This window comes from Myotis davidii, unplaced genomic scaffold (assembly GCF_000327345.1).
Source record: "Myotis davidii unplaced genomic scaffold, ASM32734v1 scaffold3095, whole genome shotgun sequence".
NCBI lineage: Eukaryota > Metazoa > Chordata > Mammalia > Chiroptera > Vespertilionidae > Myotis > Myotis davidii.
Genome location: NW_006286979.1, coordinates 73253 through 84886, shown reverse-complemented (window position 1 = coordinate 84886; position 11634 = coordinate 73253). Strand labels below are relative to the sequence as shown.

At 42.5% G+C, this 11634-nt stretch overlaps 1 long non-coding RNA gene across 2 annotated transcripts in view; it reads left to right on the top strand.

Annotated features, from left to right (window-relative positions):
- Positions 1 to 11634, top strand: part of LOC102752160 — a 60655-nt gene that overhangs the window by 19159 nt on the left and 29862 nt on the right. Inside the window, exon 1 of one of the 2 annotated variants that reach the window (XR_001513044.1) lies at positions 2128 to 2203. The exons of the other annotated variant lie outside the window; for it this stretch is intronic. This is a non-coding gene — a long non-coding RNA (uncharacterized LOC102752160). Of the gene's footprint in view, positions 1 to 2127; positions 2204 to 11634 lie in introns of those variants that run through there. 2 annotated transcript variants of the gene reach the window in all.

Genomic DNA, 11634 nt, shown 5'->3' with positions numbered 1-11634 from the left:
CCACCCTGATTCAGACTGGGATGGCAGGTACAGGGGATAATATTCACTTAGTCTCCTGAACTTTCTGGGCAGACTGGGTGACTGCCAGCTCCACCTGCCTTCTTGACCACTTTTCTGATGACACCCACAGCAGCTGTTGGTCTCATGTCAGGAGCAACAAAACAGCCCAGAAGAGGATAGCCAGAGAAGCTCTCAACACACATTGGCTTGCCATAAACCCTATCAACAGTGGAAGCATCACAAGATTTTAAAAACTTTGGGATATCTTGCAGCTTTTTCTCAAAATGACAATTTTTTCCTTCAGCTTAGCAAATTTGCAAGCAGTTATGAGTTGGGTGACAATCCAGCACAGGTGCACATCAAGCACTGATTTGGCCTGGATGGTTCAATATAATCACCTGAGCTATGAAGCCAGCTGCTTCCATTGGTGGGTTTTTCTTCTTTTTTTCATTGGTGGTCATTTTTGCTGTCAGCAGCCACATTGCCACAACAAACATCTTTGACATGTTCTTGACATTGAAGCCCATATTGTCCCCCAGAAGAGCTTCACTCAGAGCTTCATGGTGCATTTCAACAGACTCAAATGAGATTTGATCTCTGCTCTTGGGAGCTTATAGTAAGAACACCAGTTGATGATCATAAGCATAAGTAAATTCTGTAATAGAAGTATAAGTGTGGTTCTCCGTGAACCCAGAGATGTTGACTCTAATCCAACTGGGAGCTTGGAGGAGGTGATTTTTGAGCCAAGTTTTGAAAAATGATGAGCCAGGAGTTTGTTGTAAGAAGGGGATTAAACATGAAGAGGACAGTCTAGGCAGAGGGAATATCATGTGTTGAAAGCTTGCAGAATGCTGGTGGTTTGGCATGGCAAAACTGAAGAGTCTGTGTGAATGAGTTACAAGAGGTCAGGAAGGTAGGTGAGTGTCCTGTCATAAATGCCATCTTGTGCTTGTTTGGGGAGCTGAAGTGTAATTCAAAGGCTATGAGAAGCTGTCATGGATTTTAGGGAGGGGAGTGACACTATCAGTTTTGCATTCTTGAAAGATCACTTTGGCAAATTGTGGAGGAAAGGTAATAGAACCAGATGGGAAGTAGGGCCAGTTAGGATGCTGCTACAGTGATCCAGGTGAGATGTGTTAAGGCCTGATTTAAGTCTGTGGCAATTAGAAATGAAGGCTAAGGGACTAATTGAGAGATATTAAAGATATTGAATGAATAGGGTTTAATAATGCATTGAATATGAATGGGGAAAAAGGTCTCTAGGATGGCTCCTGGATTTCTGGATTGAGTGACTGTGTAGATAGTTGTGTCATTCATCAAGATGGATCAGATAGGAAAAATTTTAAGAAAAACAGTGATGAGCTAAAGTTTATGTTGAATTTAATGTCCAGAGAGTTAGTCAAGAGTTAATTGGAATGTGTCGAGAATTCAGGAGAGCGCTATGGGCTAAAGATACAGATTTGGGAGTTAGCAGTGTATGTATAGGTGATAGTGAAGTTCATTTAGATCAGTGATACTCAACTAGGATTGATATTGCCTCCAGGAGATATTAGGTAATGACTAGAGACATTTTTGATTGTCAAACTGGGGTATCTACTGGGTAGACACCAGGGATGCTGCTAAATATCTTACAACGCACAAGATATCCCTCTACAACAAATTATTATCTGGTCCAAAATATCAGTTCTTCTGAGGCTGAGAAATCCTGTTTTAGATCATGTAACACAAATGAATGTCAAAGGGAGTCAGATTTAGGACTGAGGATGGATTTTGGAAAATAACCTAAGATGATCAGATAAAGAGTGAGAAGGGGTGACCAGAGAAGTAGAAAGAAGACAAGAAAAAAATTGTATCCTGGAACCCACGAGGGAGATTTAGGGGAAAGTGTTCAACATTTTCAGAGTGGCTAAATAAGATAAGAATTGAAAATTGTATTTTAGATTTAACAATATGTCCAGGTTTTCAATTTATGAAACTACTCTTTTAAAGACACTATATACAACTTGTGTTATGCTTCTGGAAGAAATATGTTTTATAAAGTATATTATATCTGGCCTTTGAGAAATCAGTCATTTGGGAATCATTTATTGAGCATGTCTATAGTGGCACTGTGCTATGCTACAGGATGAAAAGATGGGTAAGATGTAAACTCTACTCTTGAGGAGCTCACATTCCAGTGGAAGAGATGGAAAATCTCAGCACAGTAAGTACATGGGAAGGTATGAACAAAGGACCATGGAAATTGAGGATTTTCTAATCTTTCTGTGATGTAATCCAACCAACCCTAGACCCTGATAAGGCTTCCAACCACAGGCACAAAAAAGAGCAGGGGTTTGGGGCATATTAAAAAAAATTAATGAAAAGATTATGCTTATCTATTTTAATGTTAAAAATGGACACATTGTCATGAACAAAATATATATGTGGGATGTTTTATTTATAAAACACAATATAACCTATCACTTTCTACTACCTCCACCCCAAAATAGCCCTTTACCTTTCTTTAGAATGTGCCTGAGGCTTGTCTCATCCCTGTAACCCTCCTCTTTTCTCTCTATCCACCTTGGCTTTGTAATCCCAGACAGAGACTGGAGACTATAGTTGTAACTGAGGGCTGTGGAGAGTAGGGAGTTGTTTGGAGAATCTCAGTCTGTCCTAGAGCTGGATTTTCTTCTTTTTATTCCTTTTCTCCAAAACAAACCACACTCATCCACCATAAACCTAGGCTTGATCAGAAATAAAGTGACACTTTTTCCCACAAATTTGAATGTTTTCAGGGTTCCTAATTTATTTTCTGTCTCTTTTTTAAATTTAAAATTTATTTATTTATTTGTGTTTAAATGTGGTTATATTATTATTTTTTTTTAAAAAAATCCTCACCCAGGGACATGCTTAAAGAGAGAGAAAGCGGGAGAGAGAGAGAGAGAGAGAGAGAGAGAGAGAGAGAGAGAGAGATTGGTTTGTCTTGCATATGTGTCCTAAGCAGGGATAAACCCTGCAACCCAAGTATATGCCCTGACCAGGAATTGAATGGGCAAACTTTTGGTGCACAGGACAATACTCAACTAAGTGAGCCACTCCAGTTGGGCGAGGATTCCTAATTTAGATGATAAATCTGCTTATTCTACTCATATTCAACCTCTTCTGAGTGTTTCTCTTTTTAGCATGATAATGGTATAGTCATTCTCCAACTTTTTGGTCTCTGGAGCCTTTTCTGCACTTAAATATTATTGAGGGTCCTAAACAGCTGCTGTCGGTGTAGGTTATATTTTCCAATATTTACCAAATTAAAACTGAAAAATAAAAAAAATTATTTATTAATTTATTAAAAGTAATAACAAACTCATAAACTTGTTAATATAAATAACACTTTAATGAATAGTAACTATTTTCCGAAGTAAAAAATTAGTAAAAAGAGGCGTTGTTTTACATTTTTTGTAAGTCATTTTAATATCTAGGTTAATAGAAAACTTAGATTTTCATCTCTACTTTTGCATTCAGTCTGTTGCAATATTTTGTTTTGGCTGAATATATGAGGAAAATACAGCCTCACACAGATATATAGTTGAAAAAAGGGAAGGGTATTTTTTTTCTTTTTTTAAAAAATATGGAACGATTCATGAATTTGCATGTCATCCTTGCGCAGGGGCCATGCTAACCTTCTCTGTATTGTTCCAATTTTAGTATATGTGCTGCCGAAGCGAGCACAGGAAGGGTATTTTTTATAGCCATTTCAAATAAGTGTGGATTTTCTTCTTTGATACTACACCAAAATTTGACAGATGGTAGTTTCTTAAAGAATACTTTCAGCATATAACCTAAGACCATAACAGTGAACTTTTCACAGTCTGTTACATTAATCTTTGGTAATCTTTGGTCTAACTTAGACTTTGAATTGGATTTTTTTAACAGTATGCATTGGACATTTAGAAAATATTATTTCATTGATTTCTGCTGATCTTCCAAATATTTACACATTTCATTATATAATAAAAAAATCATTTGTTAATACTATATTATTGCTGATCTTATCAGACAGTTATTTAAATACTAGAGTCCCAGTGCATGAAAATTCATGCACTGAAGGGGGAGTCCATCAGCCCGGCCTGCCCCATCTCACAGTCTGGGAGCCCTCAGGGGAGGGAGGGGGACCCTGCAATCAGGGGAAGCTGATGCCCCATCACACCTCTGCTGCTGCCACTGCCAGCAGCACAAGCCTCGGCTGGCCCTGGTTACCTGCGCCTCAGGTGGCCCTAGGCAGTTGGGCAGCTGACAAGCGAGGCTTGCCTGCACCTTGGGCCGGCCCTGGATGGCTGGGGGGCTGAGGCGACTGGGGGGCTCCGGAGGCAGCACGTGGAGCCTGGCCTTGCTGTGCACCTGCCCTGGTGGGGCTGAGGGGACTGGGTGCCACCATCTTGTGGCTGTGGGTGCCACCATATTTGAGGGCATGGCAGTCACTTAACATATTCCCTCCTTATTGGCTGTGGGTGCTGCCATCTTTGAGGGCGGGGCAGTCAATTAGCATATTCCCTCCTTATTGGCGGTGGGCGCCGCCATCTTTGCGACAGCATGAGGGTCAATTAGCATATTCCATCTTTATTAGATAGGATTGGGAAGCTGCCAAACTCATGGTGGCCAGATATAGGTGTTCCAAAAATTTTAATTTTACATGAAAGCTTTAATTTTGTCATAGGCAACAAATATTGTCAATTGTGTTATGTATAGTGGACAGGCTCATTTCATTTTTATGCTACATACCCAAATCTGAAGAGCCTTCATTTGTCTATCAGTTTGTCTTTCAAGTAAAAATGATATTTCATGGAAAATACATCTAATTTAACTCACAACTCAATCACGCAAGTGCTTCCCCTTGAAATGGCCATTATAACTCAGTGTGCAGTAGGGTGCAGTATACATATCCCCTTTTTGTCACACAATGTAAAAAAGACATATACTCAAAGGTCAAGACTTAATAAATTAAATAAATTTTACTACTTCATCCAGGACATTCTTCAGTGAAACTGGTATTTATTTCTACTATAGTGCATGGTGGGTAAGAATATAATGACCACTAACTAGTACAGTTTGGTGCCACTGCCTTCATTTGTGCTCAGGTGCCAGCAGTTTTACCTACCATTGTTTTTGGGCTTACATAAGTATAAAAGTCAACCCAGTGAAAAGCCAAATCATATCTTAGTATTTTTTAATGAAAATAGTGTTACCCTCTTGGATCATTGGAAAGGTTCTTGGGGATCTCCAGAGGACTAGAGACTGGACTTGGAGAACTGCTGGTTTAATGGAAAGTTCTTTAACCAGAAGTCAGAACTTTTGGTTTCTAGTTTAATAATGCTTATTATGAATTTCAAGAAATTATTGAGTTCACTTTTTCCTTCCTTTTTTATTTTTTTAAAAATATATTTTATTGATTTTTTACAGAGAGGAAGGGAGAGGAATAGAGAGTTAGAAACATCCATGAGAGAGAAACATTATTCAGCTGCCTCCTGCACACTCCCTACTGGGGATGTGCCCGCAACCAAGGTACATGCCCTTGACCAGAATCGAACCTGGGACCCTTTAGTCCACAGGCCAACGCTCTATCCACTGAGCCAAACCGGTTAGGGCTCCTTCCTTTTTTAAAGTGATGTGGAAGCGAGTGCTTTACAAATAAACTAGAGGCCATGTGCATGAAATTTGTGCACGGGTGGGTCCCCTCAGCCCCGCCTGCATCCTCTCCAATCCAGGACCCCTGGACCACTGGCTCCTAACTGCTTGCCTGCCTGCCTGACTGATCGCCTCTAACTGCCCCCCTGCTGGCCTGGTCACCCCTCACTGACGCCCCTGCTGGCCTGGTCACCCCTCACTGACCCCCCCTGCTGGCCTGGTTGCCCCACGCAGCCTGCTGCTCGGTTGTTTGGTTGCCCCTCACTGACCCCCCTGCCATCCTGGTCGCCATATGCAGCCTGTTTGGTTGTCTGTTCGGTTGCGATGGTTGCTTAGGCTTTTATATTATATATAGATAGTTTGTATCTAAAGTCTTGAAATATTATTTTAGCTGTGGCACCTTGTAAACAAGGCTTGTCAAGATTCAAAGTAGATATTTTTCTCTTTATTTTCTTTACTGTACTTGACATTAAGGTGCCTGGAGTTGAAAATCTATTTTTGGAAAACTTCTAAATAATTTTTCCAAAGTATATACTTGAATATGGTAATCATTAACACAGATACTGCAGTCATGTTGGAACATAGACTAAAAAATATAAAAGTTGTCCTCAGGCTTCTTGGATTCTGATTAACACACTTAGAAATAGCAGTATGATGCATTTTATGCTATCACCTAATTGGTTTAAGTGATATCTAATTAGGAGCAAGAGAGGGCATGATTGAGAGCTGGGGAATTAGAGAATAGCTCCATGAATTTGATAGAAACTCAATGGACCTTAATAGAAATGGGGAAATGCTGTGTGCCACAGTGCAAAGAACATATACTCCTCAGTTCAGCGTTTCCCTTCTCAAACAAGTAGCTATTCCCAGTTTCTCTCTTACATTCTCTCTTCCCTTTCTGTGGTTGAGAACATAGTTTACCTGCACTTCTTTTCTGTGGACAACTCAGAGTCCTGTGATTTGTTCTGCTATTAAGACAGTGTGATGAGGTGGAAAGATCTTGGGCTTTGGACTCAGACTGACCCAACCCCAAATTCTGATGGCACCATTGACTGCTGTGTTTTTGTGGTCAAGTTCCAGAACTTTGAAGGCAGAATGAAAAATAAGTGAGATAAAGTTAAATGTTCTCAATAAATTTTCCCCCCATTATTACAAGCAGTCAGTAGCAACAGAGAACACATTAATTAATAGCATGCTGTAATGAATTTATGTTAGAATGGAAGAGCAAAAGGCATTACAAGGAGCGCAGGAAGGTAGAGTGGTTACCATGGGATTTAGAGCCTGAGAGACTTGCCCTCAAATCCTGACTGTAACCTATGTTATTGCCTTTGTTTACTTTGAGCAAGTTGACTTAAACTCTCCAAGACTTAATTTATTTATATAATAAACTAAAGGCCCGGTGCACAAAAATCTGTGCACTCGGGGGGCGGGGGGCGGGGAGCCCTCAGCCCGGCCTGTGCCCTCTCACAGTCTGGGACCCCTCGGGAGATATCGACCTGCTGGCTTAGGCCTGCTCCTGGGTGGCAGAGGGCAGGCCCAATCCCTAGGTGCAACCCCTGGTCGGGCTCAGAGCAGGGCCGATTGGGGAGTTGGGGCGCCGCCCCCTGTCATGCACAGAGCAGGGTGAGTCGGGAGGTTGTGATGCCACCCTCAGTCACGCTCAGGGTAGGGCCGATTGGGGGGTTGGGGCACCGCCCCTTGTCACACTCAAGGCAGGGTCGATGGGGAGGTTGTGGCGCCACCTCCTGTCACGCACAGAGCAGGGCCAATCAGGGGGTTGGGGCGCTGCCCCCTGTCACGGACAGAGCAGGGCCGATCAGGGGGTTGGTGAGCTCCCCCCTGTTACGCACAGAGCAGGGCGGATCAGGGGTTGGGGAGCTCCCCCCTGTCACACACAGAGCAGGGCGGATCAGGGGGTTGGGGCGCCGCTCTCTATCACCCACAGAGCAGGGCCAATCAGGGGTTTGGGGCACGGCCACTGTCACACTCAGGGCAGGGCTGATGGGGAGGTTATGGCTCTACCCCATCACACACAGAGCAGGGCCCGTGGAGGGGGGAGGGGGTTGAGGCGCCACACCCTGTCACACACAGAGCAGGGCTGATCAGGGGGTTGGGGCACCACACCCTGTCACACACAGAGCCGCAGGGCGATCAGGGGGTTGGGGCGCTGCCCCCTGTCATGATGATCCTGGTGCTAGGAGGCATATTACCCTTTTACTATATAGAATAGAGGCCTGGTGCACGGGTGGGAGCCAGCTGGTTTGCCCTGAAGGGTGTCCTGGATCAGGGTGGGGGTCCCCACTGGGGTGCCTGGCCAGTCTGGGTGAGGGGCTGAGGGCTGTTTTCAGGCTGGGACTGAAGCTCCCAACTGCTCCTTTTTTGCTTTATTTTTTTATTTTTTATTCTGGGCCAGCTTTAGCTCTGAGGGTTGGCTCCAGCCCTGAGGCCTCAGCTGCTGAAAGTAGGTATCTGGTTTGTTTAGGTTCTATAATCAAAACTCTGTATCATCTCCAGCGCTGAGATCCCAGCCGGCGGAAAGCTGGTTTCTGGGGTTTTGTTTAGCTTCTACATTTGTTACAATGTTTCTTAAACTGCAAGCTCAGAGGCTGGCAAGGCAGGCGGGGAACGTTGCAGTCCTCCATCACGGAAGCAAGCAAGCCTCATGTTCAGTTTAAGCTGCCTGGCTGCCGGCTGCCATCTTGGCTGACAGTTAATTTGCATATTGCCCTGATTAGCCAATGGGAAGGGTAGTAGTCGTACGCCAATTACCATGTTTCTCTTTTATTAGGCAGGATGGGAATAGTTTTAGGAAGATAGTCAGCAAGGTCTCCCAAGTATTTGTTTCTTCTTTATTTGAATATGATTTTGTTCAGCCACGTTGTCATGAATGTCTTGACATAGACTGCCTAGTTCAAGAGGTCCATCCATGTATAAAAAAATTGAAGATATTTACTATCGGGTTCTTTACAGAAAAGTTTGCCAATTACATCCTGTCAGATGCAATTAAGTTACTTGGAATCAGTTTTATTCTCCTGAGGCTTACTTTAAAATTTTGGGTGGTCCTGAGCAGCCTTAGCTAAGTACAAATTTACCCGAGTACTAGACATTACGTTTCTGAGGACTCTCCCATGTATTATGAGATCTTGCCTCTCAGGCTGCTGGGAACATAAAAACTATTCCCAGCTGTGTGCAGTCTTCCAGAACTCTACATGTAAACCAATTCCTTATTATCTGTCTGTCTATCTACCTACCTACCTACCTGTCCTATTGGTTCTGTTTCTCTGAGAACTCAGACTAATACAAGTAGCTATGGCATCTAATACCTGTGAAAACAAAGGTGATGATAAATATGGTGGACTCATCTGACTTTTTAGTGTCCTAGGGAGTATGTAGGAAAAAAAAAGAAATTGTAAGTTATTAATATAACTTTGTTTCCAGGCATAAAGGAGTAATAGGAACGGGATTTACTCCCTCCTCCCTCTGTAACACACACAGACTTTTAAAAACCAGAAAACTGGATAAGACATTTAAAACCACATTTTCAGACATGGGACAACAGCAGGACCGTGACCCCTGAAACAAGGGGACACAAGGAGATGAGCCCTATGGCAGCCCTGGCTCACTGCCCTGGAGGCAGTTTCCAGGATGCAGCACAGGGAGGAGGAATCTGAACAAAGCCCAGGAACCTGACTGAGTTGAGAAAGCAGAATCAGAGTTAGGAGGAGCCACGGCAGTGAGAACTGATGAGACAGAATATCAGCCAAGCGGGAGCAACACAGAGAGAGAACTCCAAGAGAACTGGAGAAGTGGCCTGTGGAGTCTTTGGATGAGAACTCATCTGCATATGGTGACAGAAAACTTATAAGAATTTATTAGAGTTTATTTGAGCCAAACATAGGGTATATCTGGAATCAAGATCTCAACAGAATGAGAAAAATGCTTCCCAGCAGAATTGAATATTTATAACCTCGTTCTTAGGACATACAAAATTATCAACTTAAAAATTAGCCTGCTATAGTTGGTCAAACATTTAATTAACTCACCCCTAATGCCCTGGCAGGGCCAGACCAGATGATTTCATGGGCCTGATATAGCCCTCGGGCTGGATGTTCGCCACCCCTGGTCTAGGACAAATGAAGACAGGAAGCTGGTGGACTGAAAAATGGGAGGAGTTAAGGGACCTTACATTCTGTTTATAGTCAAGATAGGTATAATGAGGGAGTTCAGGGGAAGGGGAGTTCCAAGCAAAAGAGAGTACAAAAGAATAAATTGGCATGATAAAATGTAGAAATGTCAAAATGATGCCAATTAATATAATGGTGGCAGGTTTATCTAAGATACAAAAAATAATTTAGAAGTTGGGCTTTGAAGAATTTACATTCTGTTCGGCTGGTGTGGCTCAGTGGTTGAGCATCTATCTATGAATCAGGAGGAAGTCATGGTTAGATTCCCAGTCAGGGTACATGCCTGGGTTGAAGGCTCATTCCCAGTAGGGGGTGTGCAGGAGGCAGCCGATCAATGATTCTCTCTCATCACTGATGTTTTTATCCCTCTCTCCTTCTCACTTCCTCTGAAATTAATAAAAATTAAAAACTTAGAAAAAAAGAATCCACATTCCTTTAAGTTAGGAGTGAGGAATGTCTGACCCACAGGCCATATAAGGCCCGTGAAATCATCTGGTCTGGCCCTGCCAGCGCATTAGGGGTGAGTTAATTAAATGTTTGACCAACTATAGCAGGCTAGTTTTTAAGTTGATAATTTTGTATGGCCCGTGAATGATGTTATAAATATCCAAATGGCCCCTTGGCAGAAAAAAAGGCTCCCCACCCTGATCTAGGAAAACATGCCTTTGAAATGCCTCTTTTCTCACCCTCAAGGGAGCACATAATTCTGTAATACACTCCCCACCCTGCTTTCTCCCACCTTCATGTAATCTTCCTTCCTTAATTCCAAATGCAGAAAAGAAACTGCAAACTGTTATTCTGGGAAGCATTTTTCTCATTCTGTTGAGATCTTGATTCCAGATATACCCTATGTTTGGCTCAAATAAACTCTAATAAGTTCTTATAAAAGTTTTCTGCAGGTTTGGATGTTCTTATGTCGACACTTTGTCAGTATTCCAAATAAATAAGGTTGCTCAGAGTTGAACATTATTTCTAGGCATATTCTAATGTGATGTAGTGAATGTACTTTTAATCCCCAATACAAAATGGATGAGCAGTACAGTTAATGAGGAAAAGCGATAGAATCAGTTCTTTATATTTCATTATTTCTTTACACTTATGCTTACCCTACTCCCATGGTTATGGAAGTTAGGAAACAACAACTAGGTTCATCACATTCCCTTAATCTCTTATTTTCCTATTGCTTGTCTGTGATTTTATTCCCTTTAGCCTAAGTTCCAAGGAATAGACAAACTGAAATCACTGTGAGATACTTGAATTTATACATTGTAACTTAATTTAGACATACTTATTTTCAAAATCTCTCAGTTTTGACATTTGACTATTGTGGCATGTATATTCCCTTTTTGCTCTCTAGTTTATTGCTACCCATTAAAAATGTATCTTGGCCTCATTAAGATATATGTTCACTGTTTGAAAAGATTACCTTTAACCTGTTTGGTGAATAAAATAGTATAAGTAGCTGTTGTGCCCAGATTTCAAGATTCCCAAGGGCCCACCAGGGAGCCAGCAAGTCCGATGCAAAAGCAAAGAGTCATTTATTTCAAACCTAGGTTTGGCTCCCCTGCCCCCCTTACTGGCACAGCAGCAAGTGGCAGAGAGAGAGCAAACTCTGTATGGAGAGAGGTTTTATAGGGAGCTGGGGTAAGGGGAGGAGAAATCCTGTGGGCCCTGCCGATTGGCCAGGTGCAAGTCGGTGTCTTGTCACACAGGATGTGGTCATATCTATGGCGACTTCTCTTGATTGTCACTGGCCAGTTCAAAGAAGTCCTGGGAGTGGCCAGCAGCA